Source organism: Pocillopora damicornis, chromosome 8, assembly GCF_964200805.1.
Source record: "Pocillopora damicornis chromosome 8, jaPocDami1.2, whole genome shotgun sequence".
NCBI lineage: Eukaryota > Metazoa > Cnidaria > Anthozoa > Scleractinia > Pocilloporidae > Pocillopora > Pocillopora damicornis.
The window spans coordinates 6,786,751-6,808,586 of NC_142677.1; the positions used below are offsets into that span (position 1 = coordinate 6,786,751).

The following is a 21,836-nucleotide window of genomic DNA, read 5'->3' on the forward strand; positions in this document are numbered from 1 at the left end:
AAAAGTTCCCGATGCCTTTGGGAAACGTCTTCTGACACCCTCACTCTAAGGGAACACATATTCACAAATATGGGAAGTGTATCTTCGACTATGACTGATGCCTTCGGATCAAATACACAAAGTAAGCATTGAGAATCAAACCCACGTTGAATATACAAAGAAAACACCTGAAGTTTTACCTTTAGACGGTCACCTAAGTTTCCCTAAAATCTTCACTTTGACAGATCTGATTAATTCCACTTATCATGGCGACAATGCGATAGCGCCTTTAGAAGGATATTCATAAAAGAAGCTCGATCTTCTTGAAATCTTTCCCTTGAGAAACAATTTCATTTTCTAATCATCTTACTGACACCAGTTTCTATTTATACTGAGAAGACGCAAAGTGGAAGATTGAGGGGCACTGGACACTTATAAAAGTTCTCGATGCCTTAAGAAACCGTGATCAGAAGAGGTTCTTCATCAGGATACGATTTCTACTTTACACAAGCGTTTGATCATTTCTCCTGTGACACGCGGCCATTTCATACAACTCATAGGGTCAGTTGAAAGAAGGCTGACAAGACGATGGACCAAGAAGAACTCCTCTGAAAGTCAGCTATTTGACTTAGAGTTTATGGATGTCGATAAAATGGTTCCATTGACGAAAGAATGGTTGGATGTTTCAAAATGTGAGAGTGCACCCAAAAAGTGATGTATCTAACATGTAGTGTCTTACCAGGTAATTACTTAAACATGGAACGACCTAAAACCACCTAAGACCACCTAAAACCACCTACTACCATCTACAACCACCTCAAAAATTTCAACAACCACCTACAACCACCTCAAAAACATCTACAGCCACTCGCAAACTATCTAAAACCATCTAAAACAAGGCAAAAATGTCTAAAGTAAGGCGAGACGACAACATGTCACGTACATGAAATACGAGAATCGAACGAAACCTCCACCTTCCCCTGAAATCTCTCTCTCCCTGGTCCCATGTATAATCAACCATCTCACGAAATAAAATGCGAGAGCATGCCAATTATATGCTACATTACCTCAGTAGTAAAAGACTTAAAGAACTTAACAAGCAGACGTTTTGGCTCACGTTTCATTTGATTATGTAATAGTCCAAGGTAGTGTTTTTCTCCATTTATAATCTTGGCACCGGGATGCAATTGGAGCAAAACGTGAGTCACTATTGCGTAAGTGGCACCACTCGTACAACTGCGTGCTGTATGAATGCCAGCATGATGGCGTTCGTGCCAAAGGAAGATACCGAAGGTACGCACAGTTCGCTTGAATTATTTTTAATGACCATTCTTATTCTTTTTTTTCTAGACGTGAGCCAAAACGTCTGCTGGTACCTAGGGTAGAAAAAGCTAAGTCAAGCCAGTCTTTTGACTACGAGTTTGTTATTTTACTTTATCATTTTTTGTAACTTGATGGTTCATTTTGTAAAGTTCTTTAAGTCTTTTACTACTGAGGTAATATATGGTTTTAGGTGGTTTTAGGTCGTTCCGTGTCTTAGTACTTACGATTTTTATCAAACACAGAAAGTGTCTTGAAAGTTGTCTTTTGATATCTTATGAAACACTCCATAAGTAACGTTTTATGCCACTTCAAGGAAAGCTCAAAGTGTTCAATGCTCACTGAACCGATGTGTTGTCAACCTGACTCATTCTCTTGTGTCCTAAAGACAAATTTGTTTACTCCTAGTTCATTTACAAAACAATACTTCACTATTTTCACAGGCTTAATTTAAATCAAACCTCGAAAAGTTTCTATTGATGCCACCTGCAACCGTTCAAAAAAGAAAGGAATAATGATGGAGACCTTAAGTAGTTGGGACGGAAACGCCGAGGAAGGTGTCGATTAAAAAGTTGCAGTTTTAGCTGAATTCCACCTCGACTTTATCGTAACATAGGTACGTGTGCAACGTTAAGTTTCAATAAGAGACTTAAATAATTTCGTTAGCAGACCAAGCTGCTGTTTGGAAGAGAACGGCTAACTAATGTATAAAGTTTCCAAAACACACGTGCTTAACGATTGGTCTGTTCATTAGATCTTTTGTTTTTTCACGTCCTCGTTACCGTCATTTTGGTTCGCTTAAGATCCTTATAAACATAGTACTAGAAACATGAGGAATGCAGTTTTTATCGACAGTCTGGATAAAAAAGCTTTTTTATCGGTATTTTTAAAATGAGCCCTCGAGTTAACTCTGGGGAATTTTCTTCATCTATTGAAAACGAGGATGTGTGATGTGATAAGTCGTTTCCACGTCAATCCTTCAACACATTGTGTGGCCTGCGATAGGAGAAGGTGCCAAGAACAAACCTGTGAGCTTATAAAATATTGTAGAGCGTTGCCCTCAATATTTTAAGAATTATTTTATTTTTAAAAACAAGATTTACTTGCGCGTTACGAGACAAAGTAACCTACTTCATTTATCTCGGTCAGAACAGATATTCAAAGAGATCTTTTTGTTACCACGGTTGTCATGATTTCTTTTTGTTTGTCATAATTTTTCCAGATGATAACATATCATGTAAACATAAATTTTTTTGTCAATATCACACATGTGTTAACGTTAGATTTAAGCAACTTTCATATTGCATGAATTTTATAGAACTTTTATATAACATTAAACTATTGCAAGTTTTACATAACATTTATATCATGCAACTGTTATATGACATTCACATAACTGTGTTCAGGGCTCCTATGGTGTAATAAGCTTGGCTTTGAATATCAAGAAGGATTTTCAAAAACATTATATGGCGGGCCCTGGAGCACATGGCCCCCAACATACAAAGGGACACTAGGACAGAACCGAAGTGACTAATACTACATATAGCAGGTTATTTTGAAGCACCTGAAAAAAATTACCTTGCGCCTTAAATTTAACTAAAGGCGTCTGTCTGTCTAGCTCACAATCATTAATCTCAAAAGTTTCGCAAGGGTCACGGAGCGTTTCTGCTTTTCAAATGTAAATCACCTTGTTAACATTATAACTAGACAACAAAGTACACAACCCTAAACTGCCATATTGATTTAGTCCACTGATTTTGTCCTCGTGGTTCATGCATGTTCCTTTTTTATTCAAATGGTAATTTGAATAACCAGTTATAAATAAGTATCATGATTAGAGCACAAAGAAAATAACTGCCGTTTCAAAACATTTGTTCTCTCTCACTTTTTTGGAGTAGAATGCCACGTGCAAATGTTGTGGTGCTGAAGCGTTGTAATAAAAATTGAGACAATCAGAATGAGTTGCCTTGCACTGGTCTGAATCACTCTCAAGAAGCAACGAAATCCGAAAAAGTGCTGAACAGCAGCAGAACCATATTATTTCGTAGGCTTAGGACCTGGTCATGAGGATCGGTAGCTTTGCGTTCTAGATTAGTAAGAAGCTCGTAGAAGTAAAACTTTCGCGAGTTAAGAGCTCATAATTAGAGCCTAGAAAATCAGAAAAACATAAATGGTCATGCATAACAATTTATGTGTCCGTAGGAACCTTAATGGGTTCCTTGCAGTCTTTCAGCTTACTTTTATCTTTTCTAGTTGTCGTTAATTGAGGCGATTGTAAATGTACGCATTGCATGCAAATGAAAGCAATGAAAGTCAACCGGAACAAGTATTTAAGCGTGATTTGTTAGTTCAGTTAAGCCCTAAGCTAAAATTTTCCCACAGTTTTAAAGTTATTCATTGGAGAAACCATTTACCTTCAGTGCACGATGAGAGTTTCAAGTATACTCATCAAAACTTAAAACTTTCACTCTCAATTTCTAGGAAGCGTCCGTGTTAAGTGAACTCATAGCCACAATGTCAGTTCCAGTCTCTCCTTTGGAATTCCACGTGTCTGCGGGTCATTGCGTTGTCACTTACCAATCTCTAATTTAATCTACAGATTTATTCCGAGATGTTATCATTGGTCCTGAAAGAGAGAGTAAGTCACAAGAGACTCCACGATCAAGTAATTTGGAAATTTTTTTCATACTTTTTTTTTAACACTAGGATTTTCTATGCGAAGCCTGCCAAAAAAGGAAGCGATAAACGCGAAAGAGAAAAATTCGATTGCGTAGAACACAGAGGATGCCAAAAGAATGGCAGAACAGTTCTCAAAAGAAAGACATGAGATTTTCGCTGATTGAATGAAATAAACCTGTTTAAACTGCTTTCTCATCTTGAAACGGGTAATCAACGCAACTGTAATATAATATGCGCAATGTTTTCTTTATATTTAGAATTTACAAGAGAATTCGAAAGTAATATAGGAGATGGCGGTAAGAGACCACTTTGAAAAAGTGATCTCACGCAAAGCCATCTCAACCACACTGCTTTCTATTTTGTGTAAATAAACTGATAAAATTATTTGAAAGAATAATTAATTTTATAACATCAAAGCGTTAGAATACTAGAAGAGACTAACGATATGATCTCACAGTATTTTTCCATTGCGTGACATTCTCAGAAAATCAGGAAATTAATGATATAATACGACAAGGACTTTCCCGAGGAAATGAGTCATAAGATTGCTATGGTACTTGGCTTATGTGAAAGTCGTGAGATCATGTGATCTTTACGAATGTATATTAAAAGCTCATTTTTAAAGATAGACTACCAGTAAGTTTGTTAGTAAAGTTTATCAGTAAAGTTTTTCACTAAAGGTTGTCGGTAAAGTTTTTCAGTAAAGTTTGTCTAGATAGCTTGTCAGTTAAGTCTGTCGGTGAAGTTTGTGGGTATGTTTTTGGATCTAAAAATATCTCATGTATTTTTTCCACATGAGGATGCTAATATAACTAAAAAAGAAGTGACGTTTACTTTTGGATTTTGCAATGACCATAAGCGTAAGATGTTACACCATCTTCATGAATGTATCGCTTATTATCAAAGCAGCTGAGTGACACTTTGTTTTGTTCATAGCTTCCGAGTTGATGATTGCTGCGTCGGATGGTTCTCAATTTATGATGCATTTGTTTGTCGTTTAATAATACGTTTATAAAGTCTTTATGTTTGACGTTCTTTTTTATAACATTTTTCTTTACTCCTTTTGCTATTTTACAGCCTTTATCATCATCTTTAATGTAAGAGTAAATTTTTTTGATCTTAAACCAACGAATTCGTTGATTGGAATACTACAAGCTTCATCCTTTAATTTACCTATTACTTTCTTATTTGTTTTATCATTATTACAATGAAAGTCATACATCAATGTTTTACTAAGATCAAGAATGCACATCTCTACGTATGCCGGCGTTTTCAGAGTGATTGATTCTTTTCCCTTATGAACAGCTACTAAATTTTCAAGTAATATTTTACTACTCACATTAGTTGGTTTTGAAGCTAATTTCATTATTTTTTTTCCCAAGGATGAAAAAACATAGGCATGCTATGCATGCAAGAGTTATTTTTTTGGGGTAGGTGGATTACTTGAAACATTGTAAGTGTGTCTACATTTTTACAAAAGGAAACGGAATAGTATTAACGCGGAAAAGAACGAAAATGTCGAATTAACTTACATACAGGTATTTTATGGTAGATTGTTGGTTGTGCGAATAACAGTAATAAAAAATAAACAGTATTGGTGCCACGGATATCTGTGGTACAAAATGCAGACTGCAGACCGATAGTATCTGAATTCGTCCTCGGCCAAACACAAACAATTCCACAAGACCACTTTCTCCATGCATCGAAAATATACACAAAATTGTCCATAGTTAATTTTAATCAGACATTACCCTAGAGATAGATCAGATCGATTCCTGTAAACTTTTTTTCTATTTTTGGCTTTTGAGTGCATTTGATAGTTTTTGGTGGGTAATAAACAAACGAAATGGCGACCTTTGTTCCTAAGAATAGTGGTGGGGTGAAAAAGAAGCCAATGATAATCTTAAAAGAGTTTATTTTTTTTCGTTTTAGTTTGAATAAGCGGCGCTAGCGACGGGCAGGCGTGCGAGGATTGATACTGAAATAAGAGAACAACCTTCGTTTTTCATAAAATTGCATTTTATAATCCTTGAACTTGAAAACAATCCGAAGATTCATTGAAAATATCACTTACTCCGAAGCGCTCGGAGTTTACAAGTGTTCAAAAGCTTTTTCTGTTAAGGCGTGAGATTGGGGACAAAATCGATCATTACATTTCGTATCGTGTCTTTTTTCTGTGTGAAGCAACAAAAGGTGCCGGTGTCCCAGTGGATCCGTTAGCGGATCTGGACCCCCAGTGCAAATCCGCTGGCGGATTTGGACCCCCCAACTGAAAATTAGTGAAAACATAAACCTTAACGATCTAGTAAAAATGGATGATTCTTTATGTTCTAGTGCGTACTAAAGTATGTTTTTAATTCAAAACATGCATATCGTCAATACCTACGAACTGGCATCCCGTCGGATGTTTCTTTTGACCAAGGGAAAATGGGCAAGAATTTAGTTTAATGTTGGAGAGAGGTCGTTTTTTAACCTTTTCCGCGATAGCCGAACACCGCTAGATTCAATAGGAGAAAAATTTGTGACACTAATTTATTTTGTCATTCTTCAATGCTCGAGTGTTGGGACGACATGGTACAGTGCGAGTTGTGCGAGGAATGGTTACACATGAGCTGCGAGGGATTTAAGACTGCCCCGGAGGGTGCGTGGCTCTGCATTGTCTGCAGATCGCTGGACTCTAGACGTCTTCGTAATTGTTAAGGTGTTATTTCGCATCCCTCAGCAATAAATAATCGTTAAAATTAGAAAATAAGATTGAGTTCGATGTAATTAGTAGTAGTCTCCACTTCTGTTAAGACGTAGACATTAATGTTGATTTGCATCTGAAAATAAGCTGAGAGTCCCAGTATACAGTAGTTCAGAATAAACAATTTTACTTATCATAGGCTTTACGAACGACTTGTAGTAGGAGTAGTTTCTTCGTTCTTGTTCAAAAACTGTTTAATGTTATTATTTTAGAAAATCAGACTGAGTTATTTTTGTGACAGGACGCAATAGTCTCGATAGACGTTTCGTATTAATGTTGATTCGAATCAGAAGACGCAAAGATTTATTGTAACAATTTCAATAGTTCAATTGTGGTAGTTTGCTCACATCTAATTCTTGCACATACTATATGACTCGCTATAATAAATGCGGTAGAATTGGAACGAAATGGCTGGGTTTTTTTCTTTTTTACCTTCATTGAAGAATGTTGTGTTGTGATTGAAAAGAACATCGACAAAAAGCTTGCAAATTGAATTAGTTACCAAATATGATACAAAGGATGCTTAAAAGGAAAGTCTGGTACGGGGGCCTAATCTGCGAAGGGGGTCCATGTCCGCTAACGGATTTAGACCGGGCGGGTCCAAATCCGCTAGCGGATTTGGACTGGGGGTCTAGATCCGCGGGGGGTCCAAATCCACTGTGACACCGGCGACTGACGAAATTACAGGTTAACACGAAAATCAAATAACACCTAAACAAATAATTTTGGCTACCAATTTTCAGTGAATTTTTAAAGAACAATTTTCTTGTAAGTTTCAAGACAATTTTAAGATTCAAAATAAATATTACGTATTAAAATGCGAAAGTTACACACCACAAAATTGATAAATAGGCCTGAAATGAAATTCTATCTTGTTCTTGATTATACGTTGCCTAGCACGTGACCAAAATCTACCCAGGTGGAAATCCAAAATGACGGTGGCAGTCTGGGCTTAGTTATATCACTCACAGCTCGTTCCCGTTTGTCTCACTTGTTAAAGAGGGAATCATTAATGTCTTCATTAAGACAGTATTGCCTTGATTTTCCAATATTTACAATGATAGATAATAAATTTCACTTTCCTCTCACATTTACTTCCAACCTTTTCTTTTTAACCAGAAACAAAAATGATATATGTTTAAAACACATGACATCATCCACCCTTGTCAAATGTAATAGCATGATCATTTAAATTTTAATGCCTTCTTATCCCAACTTTACTTTGTTTCTTTGCTACATTAGCGAACACTGAACTACTGCTCGTACTCTAAATGTGACAATCAACCACAAAATTTCCTAAACCAGATAAAATTAAACATAATCCAAAAAATCATGTAAGTCATCTGTCAATTCGCGAGTTTGCTCACAGAGCACTTTGATTGTTCTTTGGTTTGAGAGGTGTTCAAATTTGGCCAAGGACGAATTCAGATACCATCGTTAGCATTTTTATTTGATTTTGTTATCTGGAATGAATGATTAACGGAGGTAATTTAATATGATGTGATCTACTAACGTCGAAAATATACGAAGTGGAAGGAACACTTTTGGTCTCGGTCCGCATTTTTGTCAACAAAATAAACACATACCACTTAAAAGATGATAATACGGACCACGTGCAAAGCTGTCAATTGTTTCTCGAATGTTGCGCGTGTTAAATATTGAATGGTCACATGGCATTTACATCTACATCTACTTTTAGTACGTTGGTATAATCTGTACAGACATCACACCAACCAACTCGTGCGCAAAGTGAAAAGACTATGTGAAGGCTTGAAATTATATTACGATCGATTTTGATCAAGAAATGGGCCAGGAATATTCCACAATAGTGGAGATAATCAAGAAAGCTGATCGCAGAAAAGCGATTGCGTGACTCTCGGTAAGTTGTAATATGACATGTTATCATATACCTGACGAAAAAACTCCTAAGATTCTCAGTCTTCATTTTATACCCACTCTGCAGTCTGCAGTCTACATTTTGTACCTAGTCTACATTTTGTATCCGGTGTGCAGTCTGCAGTCTGCATTTTGTACGAAAAGGTATCCGTGGCACCAATACAGTTTATTTTTGGTTACAGTTATTCGCACAACACACACAATCTACCACAAAATACCTGTGTGTGAGTTAATTCGACATTTCGTTCTTTTCCGCGTTAATGCTATTCTTTCCTTTTGTAAAAATGTAGACATCAATTACAATGTTTCAAGTAATCCACCCGCCCCAAAAAAATCACTCTTGCATGCATAGAATGCTTATGTTTAGTCGGAGTGCCCGAAATTATTTCCTGGTTGCGTGGCAATCAAATGGTGAAAATGGAAGATTCGTACCTCGGTATGCTGCATAACGATCTTTACTCAGAATACAACTATTACGGCTCCCAAGTTTAGCTTTCAGCTGCAGGCAAAATTTCTGCACAGCCCCATACTCATTATTCATCCACATATGGGGCTTTATTATTCCGTGTATCACCACCAAGATGTGCATGCATAATGAAGTATGGGACTGTGCGGAAATTTTTCCGAATGTTTCCGTGATGTCTGAGAAGACATCATGAAGGGGAAACTTTCTTTGAGAAAATAGTTACCGTATGAGTTTTTATTGTCAAAAATAACACTGCACCAAAATTAAAAGGCCAAAACGAAAGCAGGTAACAACTCTTCCAATAATATCGCGCAGTCGCCTTAATAGCTCCCTGGTCACGTTTCTATTTTAATTTTCAGTTAATTTTTTTGTGCTAGTTGTCGTTAATTGACGCGAGTGTAAAATTTAAGCATTGCATGCAAATGAAAGCGATGAAAGCCACCCGGGACAAGTTTTTAAGCGTGATTAGTTATTTCTGAAACAAAAAAATCAACCTACAGATACAACTTATGTGCTTCAACCACCAACACCAACTTGCTAGGTCATTGTGAGCCACAGTGGCGGTTGTAGAGTGTGCCGTTCAGGCAAGAAGCTAGAGTTGCTCACGGCTACGCCTCGAGCAACTCTTACGCATCTTTCGTGCTCTCCAAACTTCCAGCGTGCCTCATATCTCGATGAACGCACGCTGACGTATGAACCAACTGTTAATTGACAATGAATGACGAGTAAACTTTTTCGTATCATATGATATGAGCCCTGACCATGTGTGCTACACGTTTTAGTTACGTGTCAGGCATAGAGACACACCAGGCTTACATTATTAGGCGTTCTAAAAACATCTCGCTATCACTATATTTTAGTTAAAGTAATACTATAAGTAATAAAGGGGGTAGGTTTCTGGAGAAACTGTGGTGCTGCGTCGGTGGGAGAGTATAACAGAGTAATTTAGTATTATCGATTGAGTTGAAAACGTAAATTGATCACCGTAAAGAGCTTGAAGGCTGACGTTTCGAGCGTTAGCCCTTCGTTCGTCGTCCTCTCGCTCTGAGGAATGGCTAACGCTCGAAACTACAACTTTCAAACTCTTTACGGTGGCCAGTTTTCGTTATCAATTAAGCTGATAATAATACTGTGAACACTTACTGAACAGTCCCTAACTCAAGCAACCGATCACAGGAAGCTGAAGACCGAATGATTAAAAACTGAAAGCGGAATTAGTGCTGACCAACTTCAGGGAAAATGGTTATTGCTGTCGGGTTAGGTATTATCTAAAATACGATATTAGTGACAATTTCGGATCATATTTCTGAACCTCGTGCTCTGTGGCTGTATCTTGTAGTGTTGCGACACGAAAAATTTTAAAGTCGTCACTATTCTGCGAATTTCACTGCGTTAAGTTCCAACAATTCTTAGGCGTACAGAGAGGACAATCGGCGAGCATGGTTTTGTATTCTTTTAGTTTCATTTAAGATATACTTTGATTATTGTTAGGTCCATCTTGCGTTTGTGTATTTTTGAGTTTTTTTTTTAACAAGAAAAAAATAACTATGTTAGCGTGTAGAGTGATATGTTACTAGGAGTTGGTCATTATGTTGGTTCCAAATAAACCTGTGAAGTGGTGAATAAACGACCGTGAATATATGAAAGTCAGTTAGTAGAGCGCTGCACCGGTATCGCAGAGGTCATGGGTTCAAATCCCGTACAGGCCTGAATCTTTTTTCTTCAGGCCTTATTTTCACTACTGCTCAAGTAGTGTTCATTACTGCGAAGATCGCTTTCACATTAAATTAAGTTTCTTTTTTCTTTCTCTTATGGTCAAGTAATGCGATATTTTCGTCCGTTTGAAAGTTAGGCTCATGAGTGGACATAACGAAACTTGGCGAAAAGAAGGCAAAAGATCAAGAAACGCTCATCTTGTCAGCTGAGGCTTGTGTTTTGATTTCAGAGTCACTTACTTCACCCAAACAAAAGCTCTTTGGGGAAGTGAACAAGATGAAAAAGACCCTACAGAAGGAGTTAATTTGGACAAATAACGGTAAGATCTTTATAAGACAAGACGAAAATAGACCATCTTTCACTTTCGAGTTCCCAGAGGACCTAACTAAGGCAAACAAGTAAAGTCCCTCTAGCGGAAGGTCCTTTGGACAAAAAACGGTAGGATCTTTATTGGAAAGGACGAAAATAGACCATTTATCGCTTTCGAGTACCCAGAGGACCTAGCTAAACTTAAAGCAGAACTTGCAAGTTGCTGCGTTTGCCACTAAATACCACCACCTACTACTTATAGAAACAAAAAGTTTACGAAGTAGAGCATCCTAAATTTCCCAAACATCAGATCATGAATTTGAACGATTATTACTTGATTATAACTCTCATTTAATGGTTGTAACCTAAATAACTTCATGCTCTCTGAACTTCCTTTTCACGCTTTGGATACCCAAGAGTTTCTCAAGATAACCGGAGGATGGGTGAGTCGGTCTTACCAATCTCTAATTTAATCTACAGATTTATTCCGAGATGTTATCATCGGTCCTGAAAGGGAGAGTGAGTCACAAGAGACTCCACGATCAAGTAATTTGGAAATGTTTTTCATACTTTTTTTTTTTAGCACTAGGATTTTCTATGCGAAGCCTGCCAAAAAAGGAAGCGATAAACGCGAAAGAGAAAAATTCGATTGCGTAGAACACAGAGGATGCCAAAATAATGGCAGAACAGTTCTCAAAAGAAAGACATGAGGTTTTCGCTGATTGATTGAATTAAACCTGTTTAAACTGCTTTCTCATCTTGAAACGGGTAATCAACGCAACTGTAATATAATATGCGCAATGTTTTCTTTATATTTAGAATTTACAAGAGAATTCGAAAGTAATATAGGAGATGGCGGTAAGAGACCACTTTGAAAAAGTGATCTCACACGAAGATATCTCAACCACACTACTTTCCATTCTGTGTAAATAAACTGATAAAATCATTTGAAAGAATAATTTTATAACATCAAAGCGTTAGAATACTAAGGCCTAGTTCAAACGTCGATCTTTACATGTACCGAACCTAATTGCAATCTGGGTCGACTCGAATAATTAAGAGCGGCAGTTGATTCAAACGTCGATCCTAATTGCAAAACTGAACATAACTCCATTGTAGTCAGCGGTTAATGCCTACCAAAATGGCGGAAAAAAATGCGGGAAGCACAACTTGTGGAAATGAAGTTTCCAAGAAGAAAATGAATTGTTTTTCTTGCAAATGCGATTAAGGAGGGTAGAAAAAGGCGACTCAAGATGCAGTTAGCATTAAGCAACCTTGCTGCCAGGAGAAGACGAGTTTTGAATTTGGCTTGCCTTCTATTATTGCTTATTTCCCAAAGGAACATCACAGTTCCTCGTCCAGTTCGTTCGTGTCGTCGACTGAAAAGAAATTCTGGCTGGTGGGAAAATGTTTGCAAGCCTTCCTCCTTTCCCGCCATATTGTTTGAATGGTTCGAAGGCTTTCGCGCATGGCATGTAAGCGAACTTTCTTGAATTGTGGGTAAAACATAATTATTTTAACGTATGTATAATGTATGCATTAAGTTCGGTACATTTAAAGTACGACTTATGAATCAATGCCGATCTTTTACCGTTCTATCCGACTAGCCGAGTCGGATAGAACGGCACTGTCGATCCGAATACAAATCTGCCGATCCTAATTGATTCAAACGTCGATCTTTACATGTACTTAATAGAAACGTTAGGTTCGGTACATGTAAAGATCGACGTTTGAACTAGGCCTAAAAGAGACTAACGATATGATCTCACAGTATTTTTCCATCGCGTGACATTCTCAGAAAATCAGGAAATTAATGATGTAATACGACAGGGACTTTCCCGAGGAAATGAGTCATAAGATTGCTATGGTACTTAGGTTATATGAAATTCTCCATAGTTTTACCAAATACACTGTTATTCATAAGCTTAAAGTTTTTTTCAACTGAATTTTTAGCATTAGTTCTCTTGTTTTTATTGAAATCTATGTACTGTTTTAGCCACGCTGACGGAGGCCCGGTTTAAACGTCGAATGTTACATGCACCGAACCTAATACCAATTAAGTGCGGCAGTTGATTCAGACGTCGAACCTATTTAAGTCGAACTTAATTGGAAAAGTGAACATGACTCCATTGCGGTCAGCGGTTATTTCTTACCAAATGACGGTAAAAATGCTGGAAAGTCAAATTGTGGAAATGATGAGCTTATTTTTCTTGCAAGTGCGATGAAGGAGGGTAGAAGCAAACTCTACTGGTGATCCATGACCTAAGAACGATATCAGTCTGATGACTTGTTTCCACAGAAAGTCCCTTAGGTATTGCATCATTAACTTCCTGTTTTTCTGAGAATCACACGGTTTCAAACCACCGCGTGACTTGAGAGGTGTCTGTGGTCAAATTATGGATGCATGCATGCATGAATTCTGCTATGAATACCCCCAGAAGTCTGATTATTTCTTCTAGGTTATTTCACAGTTGGTGAGCGCGTACGATTTTTAGATACAATAGCCATTAATAAGCCACTGTATATAATATATATATATATATATATATATATATATATATATATATATATATATAACTAACTGCAGACAGTACTGTTTCGGCCTTCTGGGCCTCATCAGTGCATATATATATATACATATTTGTAAATAAGCTGATCGCGGAAAAGCGGTTGCGTGACGCTCGGTAAGTTGTAAGATGACATGTTATCATATACCTGACGAAAAAACTCCTAAGATTCTCAGTCTGCATTTTATACCCACTCCGCAGTCTGTAGTCTACATTTTGTACCTAGTCTACATTTTGTATCCGGTGTGCAGTCTGCAGTCTGCATTTTGTACGAAAAGGTATCCGTGGCACCAATACAGTTTATTTTTGGTTACAGTTATTCGCACAACACACAATCCACCACAAAATACCTGTGTGTGAGTTAATTCGACATTTCGTTCTTTTCCGCGTTAATACTATTCTTTCCTTTTGTAAAAATGTAGACATCAATTACAATGTTTCAAGTAATCCACCCGCCCCAAAATAAATCACTCTTGCATGCATAGAATGCTTATGTTTAGTCGGAGTGCCAGCCAAAATTATTTCCTAGTTGCGTGGCAATTAAATGGTGAAAATGGAAGATTCGTACCTCGGTATGCTGCATAACGATCCTTTCTCAGAATACAACTATTACGGTTCCCAAGTTTAGCTTCCAGCTGCAGGCAAAATTTCCACACAGCCCCATACTTATTATTCATCCACATATGGGTCTTTATTATTCCGTGTATCACCAATAAGATGTGTATGTATAATGAAGTATGGGGCTGTGCGGAAATTTTTCCGAATGTTTCCGTGATGTTTGAGAAGACATCATGAAGGAGAAACTTTCTTTGAGGAAATAGTTACCGTATGTGAGTTTTTATTGTCAAAAATAACACTGCACCAAAATTAAGAGGCCAAAACGGAAGCAAGTAACAACTCTTCGAATAATTATCGCGCAGTCGCTTTAATAGCTCAATGATCACGTTTCTATTTGAAAACTTGGGAATCATCTTAGTCTTTGCTCCAAGTCCCATAGTTCATAGTTCTAAAAAAACGCATGTGTTATGTAAGTGCCAAAGTTAGATCACAAAGAGTGATAATCAAAGCTTAAATATTGAACCCGAGTATAGCTCTTCCGTTTATTTCCTGCCCGAGTCCTGATCAATGCTTCGATCAGCGATCGTGATCGCGATTTAGTCTGAGAGTTGACTTTGTCTGATACTTCCTCACAGTTCCGAAGGCTGGACAACGGTATTTAATTACTATTTTCGATCGACTGAAAATGCATTTCTACAAGAATTTCAAGAACAAATTAGGATAATTTTAATTTAGCTTTGTGGTAACTCCCTCGTTCGTTTACTGCCTCTGAGCCATTTGATGTATAACCAGTCGCTATGAGGGTTAAACAACCGGAAATAAATATATATATAATAATATCTATAAATAACATATTTCCTACCTTTAGAAATGAGCAATGCTAAAGAAAAAAAGTGCGGCGGTTGATACTTCGAAGAAATGATCATTGCTTATTTTAATACATGCAGTCTAAAGTTCTAATGATACGTGGCATTAGCAAGACGGCTTCTCATTCGTTGTTGCTATAAGAGGGGTTATGTTCACAGTTAAGGGTTGAATTTTATTTGACATGCGCTGACATTTCATAGCTCTAACACAGTTTAAGTACCGAAGCTAATTTTAACGGTTTTGACTGCCGTAAACTTTCGCAAGCTCCTTTAAAACCAGAAATTTGTTACGCAAGTTCGGTCTCGACCTTTCTGAAGCAGAAGCAAGTAAAATGAAAGGAAATTTAGCTTCTTTAATAGTCAACCAGTGAAGAAAATTGATTATAACTAATTTTCCCAGAACTACCAGAAAGGCGTTAGAGCGGCGAATAGCGGATAACCTGAATCGTGGGTTACCCTAAGCAACTTCTTGTTGCCTTTACGATTGTAGAGATAAGACGGCATGTACTAAAACACAGACTACTGACGGTAAACGATAGACGGTGGACGATAGATTGTGTGACGGGTAATTTAGTGTTAACAACTGGGTTGAAAACGTAAATTAGCCACCGTAAAGAGTAAAAAAGCTGACGTTTCGAGCGTTAGCCCTTCGTCAGAGCGATTGGAGGAATTGTGGGTTGTGTGTGGGTTTATATGCAGAAAGTGGAGCTACGCCATTGGTGGGAATATGGTGACGAGAAAATAGGAATAAATTAGTTGAATGAAAAGCGCTCGTTGATTCCGTGGGGATTAAGGGTGCCGATTTGGAAGATAAATTTTTGTTCTAGTGTTTTACGGCTTTCCGAACTGCCTAGATGTAAGGAAAGGCCGCAAACTGCCATATGCTGTTTAGAATGATTAGGAAGATTAAAGTGTCTAGCGACTGGTTTGGATGCGTCCTGATGACGGGACATGATCACGAAATTCAAAATTGTCACATAATCTTTCACGAGGCCTGGGTGACCGCTAAACACAGGTTCCACACAAAAAGAAAACAAAAAGGAAAATAAACATTTTTTGCCGTATTGGGCCACTAGAAGGAAGACGAAAATTCTCAACGATCGCGGGAAAGGAAAGATATTAAAGAATCCTAGTCAAACACGCCTTTGTTTTTGTTTACATACGGGGAACTGCGGAGAAAATCGTTCATGTTGCACTCAACGCTTGACAGGAGTTAGGCTGGCTCGTCAACTTTTTATACTGGGCGGCACGAAGAAAGGATTCCCTAAAGGAGAAGCCTCACGGGTCCTAGTAACAAATCCGATGCGCTCCACGTTTAATTTTAACGTACAGAGTTTCAAAATACGCTTTAAGAGCGTAATAAATGATGCCCGACGAAGATCAGGAGATGTATGTGTCTGGAGTTGTCTGCTCCAGAGGAGTAGGGTCACTTAAAAGCAAAGAAAATGACGCACAGAAGGAAATAGTACCCTTTTGTAACGCAATATCACCCGGCTTAACTTAACTTTGGCGCCTTAATCTATGGGCTAGAGCATCCCTCAGGGTCGACCTAAGTGTACGAAAATACATTTGATGCACGTTTGATATTATATGTATCCAGCAAACACTGTTCACAATATTGGGTGACCGCTTCATACAGGTTCGAGTAACGTAACGTAACGCTCAGTGCAAGAAAAATCTATTTGACATTCACGCGATTGCGTGACAATTTTGAATTTCGTGATCACGTCCTATGCACTCCATCGTTTATAGTCTATCGTCTAAAGTTTCTTGTCCACCTTCTATCGTCTGTGTTTGAGAACATACCAGATTACACAGGTCTGAAGGTCGGAAAGCAGTGTTACTAATAATTATAATGACAATGATAATAATAATTTGATTGTTATCAAGAGGTTAGGTGGCCTTCATTTGACCTTCCCTCTGTGATAAGGGTGCTACTAGACTACGAGCTTCCCTTGACGCGCTGACGTCAATTTTTTCCGCTGAATTTTTTAGACACGAGCGACGGACTTCGCCGAAAAGGAGGGATTCGTTGTTTGGGGTGTTAATAAACAGAGTAACACAACGACGAGTGACGTGACCTTTTAGAGTTATCTCACGAAGGAAGACCGAAAACACCTTCGGATTTACTCAAGTTCTTTCAATCGATCTTCAACTAGAACTCGCAAATTTTTGTTTTAAAACTTCTTGTTATAGTTTTATTTAGTCACATATCTTAAAAAACCTGGGCCTGCCCAGCAACGCTGAACTTACCTTTTTGGAGAATAGACAACGACTGTGACTGTATTTCAAACTTCGAGTGGGCTTTTCGAAAGCAAGTCCAGCTAATGATAAGAGTAATAATGATGACAATAGTGACATTATAATGTGATTATGATAATCTAAAAGCATTTCCTTATAACTTAACTTTACAACATGCACATCCCTTATATTCTAAAGACATTTGTTGAATTCTCAGTCGCGAAGATTTGATAGTTTAGTGTTGGCGTTGGACACTTTCTTTCAAATGTGTTTAGTCATTTTAACCTAAGTCCCTCTTATTAGTCTGCAACTACCTGGGTACGGAAATCTGTTTGCTACAAAATCAAAGCAGACGAAATACAAAAAAACAATAAGGGAACAAAGGAATGTTAGCGATTTCCGGTCCAAAAAAATAGAGCGATAATCTACTGGTTAAGAATTTTGTATTGCATCAGCAGTATAGTACTTCTGCTATTGAAATAGATCAGCTACAGCGCTCAAATGAATCCATTTCAAGAGAACGCAGAATTTTTCCTTGATTCTTGGTGTCGTGGTGTACATCTTTGAGCAATTAAGTCAATTGATTTAAGTGTGTGGAATAAAAAAACGTTGCATCACTATTCACAATGCATACAAGTTTTCTGAAAGCTTCTCTCACCTTTCTGTTTCCTTCGCCTCCAACTTCAGTTTCAAGAATTTCCTTGGTCTAGTAAGAAAACAAAGTAGTTTACAACAAGTCAACCCAGAAAAACTAGTGTCGGAGACTTACGTGTTCGTGAGTGACACATCAGATAACAACAGAAACAATTTTTGTGTGGCTTACACAAAGTGTGTAGCCACATTATGCCACGATCGGATTTATTTCTTTATTTGTGTACGAGAGTCGAGCGCCTGTCATATGGTCTAGTATCGTAGAATTGTACGGCGCACTAATCTGAGTCAGCCATCTTGATTGTAAGCGTGGTCTCGAGTAATTTTTTCAGGTGATCGTATCACGAGTTAGTTCCCCTCACACAAGCCAACACATTCAGACCCGGCTTGTGTTATAAGTGCAGCTTGTGCAAGAGCTTCTACGTTCTTAAAAGACAATATTTAACTGCTTTAATCTTCGGCACGGGTTGTACCACACTGAAAGGAGTTATTGCACTCTCACAAGCCAACAACTATCGGCTTGATCTATCGGTGCGGGTTGCACCACTGAGTGTCTGAAAGTGTTTGAAAGTGTTTTAAAGTGTTTTAAAGTGTTTTAAAGTGTCTGAAACCACCTGAAAGTGCCAGAAAGTGAAATAAGTTGTATTGCAGTTGCTTTCTCCTTGCAGTGTTGAGAATTCACGGAGGCATATCTCAAAACGAAAATGTAAGTATGGGAATCTCGATTGAACAATACCGGTCAAGTATTGGCTCTCATGACAATTTCGTGAAAACCAAGGATATATCCACGTTTTAATGATCATTGTTGGAGTTTAATGTTTGTGATGTTCTATTTAAATGTATTTTAGTTGCCAGCATTGAAACAAGTTGTTGGACAACACAAAATGTGGAATGATGTGATGTTTTGGTTTTCACAAATGATTTTCTGCAATGCCTATATTCCATTGCTTATAAGGCAAGCAAATGATGTAGAGGAAAATCCAGGCCCTACAATATTTGATATCATAGATCCAACAAGAACAATATGTGCTGACTACAGTCAAGGAAATGAAGCTCTCTTTGGTGAAAATGCTGGTAAGCAATGTGTAGCAATGTCACTTACTGCCATTATATATCATCACATAGAAGCAGGGTTTGAGCCAGGCCGCGCCATTGCGCCAATCCCGCAATAAAATTTAAAATGTCCCGTCCAAAAATGATTCAGGGGTCAATTTGTCCCCTAAAAAAGCGAGCGATTTTTGCGACAAATTTTACTGAAGTATTTGTGCCCCCAAAAAAAATTGCAAGAGTTGAAATTCATCATAAATTCGACCATAAACGGCACAATTTTTCAATAAACAATTTGCTTTTAGTCGCAGAATTAATACGCTAACAGCAATTTTTGTGAAAGATAAGAGAAGCAAGATTTAGATGTTTGTTTTGTCTCATTTTGACAACATCGGAAACTGACCAATCAGAAGCAGTCATTCCCACGCCTTGTGTAAACATTGCAACACGATCTGACAGAACTCGGCTGAGTAAAGCGTTGTTTTTTTAAACTACAAAATTGTGGTTCAAAATAAAAGACTTTTAGACTTATCCTGACTCTTCTTCTCCCAAAACCACTTTAGTAGTGTTTCATCCAATTCTGGATACTTTGACAAAATGTTCAAAATTGCGGCTTTTTCCCCCGAAATTTTTGTGACAGAGGCTTCAGTGCCCAAAACAGGATTAAAAATGCATTGAGAAACAGACTAAAAGCCAACAAGTTAGATGTACTTATGACCATAGACATCGAGGGGCCACCTTCTGTGGACTTTGATTTTTCATTAGCCCTTGAAGAGTGGGCTATAAAGAACAGGAGAATTTTGAAATCGTGAAATACTGCTATTATCAATGTACATGTAAGATGTTAATTAACTAAGAAGGATCTGCAATGAAATGTGGAAGCAAGAACAAATATGATATTGTTAAAATGATAATGGCACAACAGAGTTGTTGGTCTTGTTCTTTTACAAATAGTCACTTACTTAATTATTTTAGTGGCCATGATCAGCTGCTGGTTGTAAGAGAATCATACAGTTAAGAGTTTACAGAGAAAGATAAAAAGAAGCATGCCACCTTACAATGTAACTTGTTGCTATTTCATTAAATGTTTAAAATTTTAGTTCAGTTTGAAATTTTCCCTATGCTTAAGTGACCCTCGGAAATGGAAAATGTCCCCCCAAAAATAATCTAAAGGGACAAATTGACCCTAAATAGTCAAATCCTAGCTCAAACCCTGTAGAAGATATCAATTTGTGGACTTCTTCCATTTTGAATAATATTCTTACCATAGGAAATAATTTGTAAACTTCTATTAGATGTTCTGTCCAGACAAATGATTATTTGCTTTAAACTGATGTTTCATGCATTGTTTCAATTTACAATAATGTATACACATTGGAATATAGTGGGTCATTAACAGGAAGTTTGTTCATGACATCAAATAATGGGCCATACATGTCTCTTCAAAATTCTCTGACAGAAGTGTCAAATCGTCAACTTAACTAAAATTGTTGTTTGTTAACAATTGGAATAAATACTGTTGCAGTGACTAAGAATTCAGAACAAAGCTTTAATATTTTTGATACTCATTCCAGGGATTTGCATGGGATGCCCCACTCATTTAGGAAATGTACTTTGCTTACCATTGAAGGAATTGAAAACCTTGTAACATATTTGAACATTTCCTGCTTACAAATAGGGTTTGTTCCTTTTGAAATTAATGGTGTCTTTGTCAGAGATAATGAACTTGATTTGCAAAATGTTCATGAGAGTCCAAAAATTGAACATTTGCCTTTCAGAAATAAAAGAAACCAAACACAACATATGAAAAGGAAGCAAAAGTCTTTAACTGAAACATCAGAAGAAAAAGAAAAAGAATTGATTGCTAGACATGAATATGAGAAGCGAAGAAGGGTAATGGAAGTCAGGAATCTAGGGAAAAGAGGCTGGCCCAGTAGCTTCTGAACTGGGAAAAGAAACATGCGAATGAATCTTCTGAATCAAGAAAAAAGAGGCTGGCAACCCAATCTCAGTATCAAAGACAAAAAATTGCAATTGAATCAATAGAATGTAGAGAGAAGAGACTGTTAAACCAACATCAATATCAGAATGAAACTAGATGCATAATTGTTTTCACCTAGGCTTTCTGTTGGAAATAAACTTTGTTTTTTGTGCTTGCATTTGCCTAAGTTTTTATGCAATTATTGGTTTATCTTGTAACTGTTTTTGTGTGTTTTTGTTTTTTGTTTTTAATCCTGAATTTCTGTCTATACCATATGCTTAGTAAGAAAATTACTTAACCAGTCTTTTTAGTACATGCAAAGACAAAATTTTGGTCAAACTGCAGAATACCCTGCCACCCATGGCATTACATGTCATTGAATACAAATAGAATAAACCATTTTTAGCCAGTAGTGAAGATAGGACTTTTTTGTTGCCGTTAGAAAATCAAACACTGCTGTTGTCTGGAAATTCAAGTTGACGGCCTCTTCAAATGAAATTATACTTTCATGTTTACATTGCTAAACCAATAAAAGTCACAAACATCTAATGCCTAACCTGAAACTGGGGTTTGTTGTTAACATAGTGCTAAATGTCTATTGTGATTGTTTCCAAACTTTGGGGAGTAATCCATTGAAATTCAGTAACAAAGTGGTTTTGCTTATGTGATTAGTGTTATGTTTTCCAAGTTATGGCCAGAATTATTCAGACCTTAACATTTCATAACTTCCTTCAAGCTTGGCAGTCTTCTAGATTCTCTTCATAATGGTTCAGATAAGCATTGGTATCTATACTTGGTGGCAGGCAATACATGT

At 37.3% G+C, this 21,836-nt stretch overlaps 1 protein-coding gene and 2 long non-coding RNA genes across 5 annotated transcripts in view; 2 read left to right on the plus strand and 1 right to left on the minus strand.

The window, feature by feature from the left end:
- The window catches only part of LOC113679180 (uncharacterized), a 48,983-nt gene extending 45,126 nt beyond the window's left edge, over nt 1–3,857 (minus strand). For all 3 annotated transcript variants that reach the window (XR_016189158.1, XR_016189154.1, XM_089214534.1), the window contains exon 1: nt 3,714–3,857. The gene's annotated coding sequence lies outside the window, so the exon portion shown is untranslated. The remainder of the gene's footprint in view (nt 1–3,713) is intronic.
- On the plus strand, nt 18–5,562 carry LOC149041177 (uncharacterized). Its single transcript, XR_016189179.1, has 4 exons — nt 18–121; nt 540–1,272; nt 1,743–1,915; nt 3,899–5,562. It is a non-coding gene; the product is annotated as an uncharacterized LOC149041177 (long non-coding RNA).
- An 18-nt stretch (nt 5,563–5,580) lies between these two features.
- Nucleotides 5,581–13,620, plus strand: LOC149041178 (uncharacterized). The gene is made up of 3 exons (XR_016189178.1): nt 5,581–8,603; nt 11,032–11,121; nt 11,529–13,620. It is a non-coding gene; the product is annotated as an uncharacterized LOC149041178 (long non-coding RNA).
- The last annotated feature ends 8,216 nt before the right edge of the window (nt 13,621–21,836 follow it).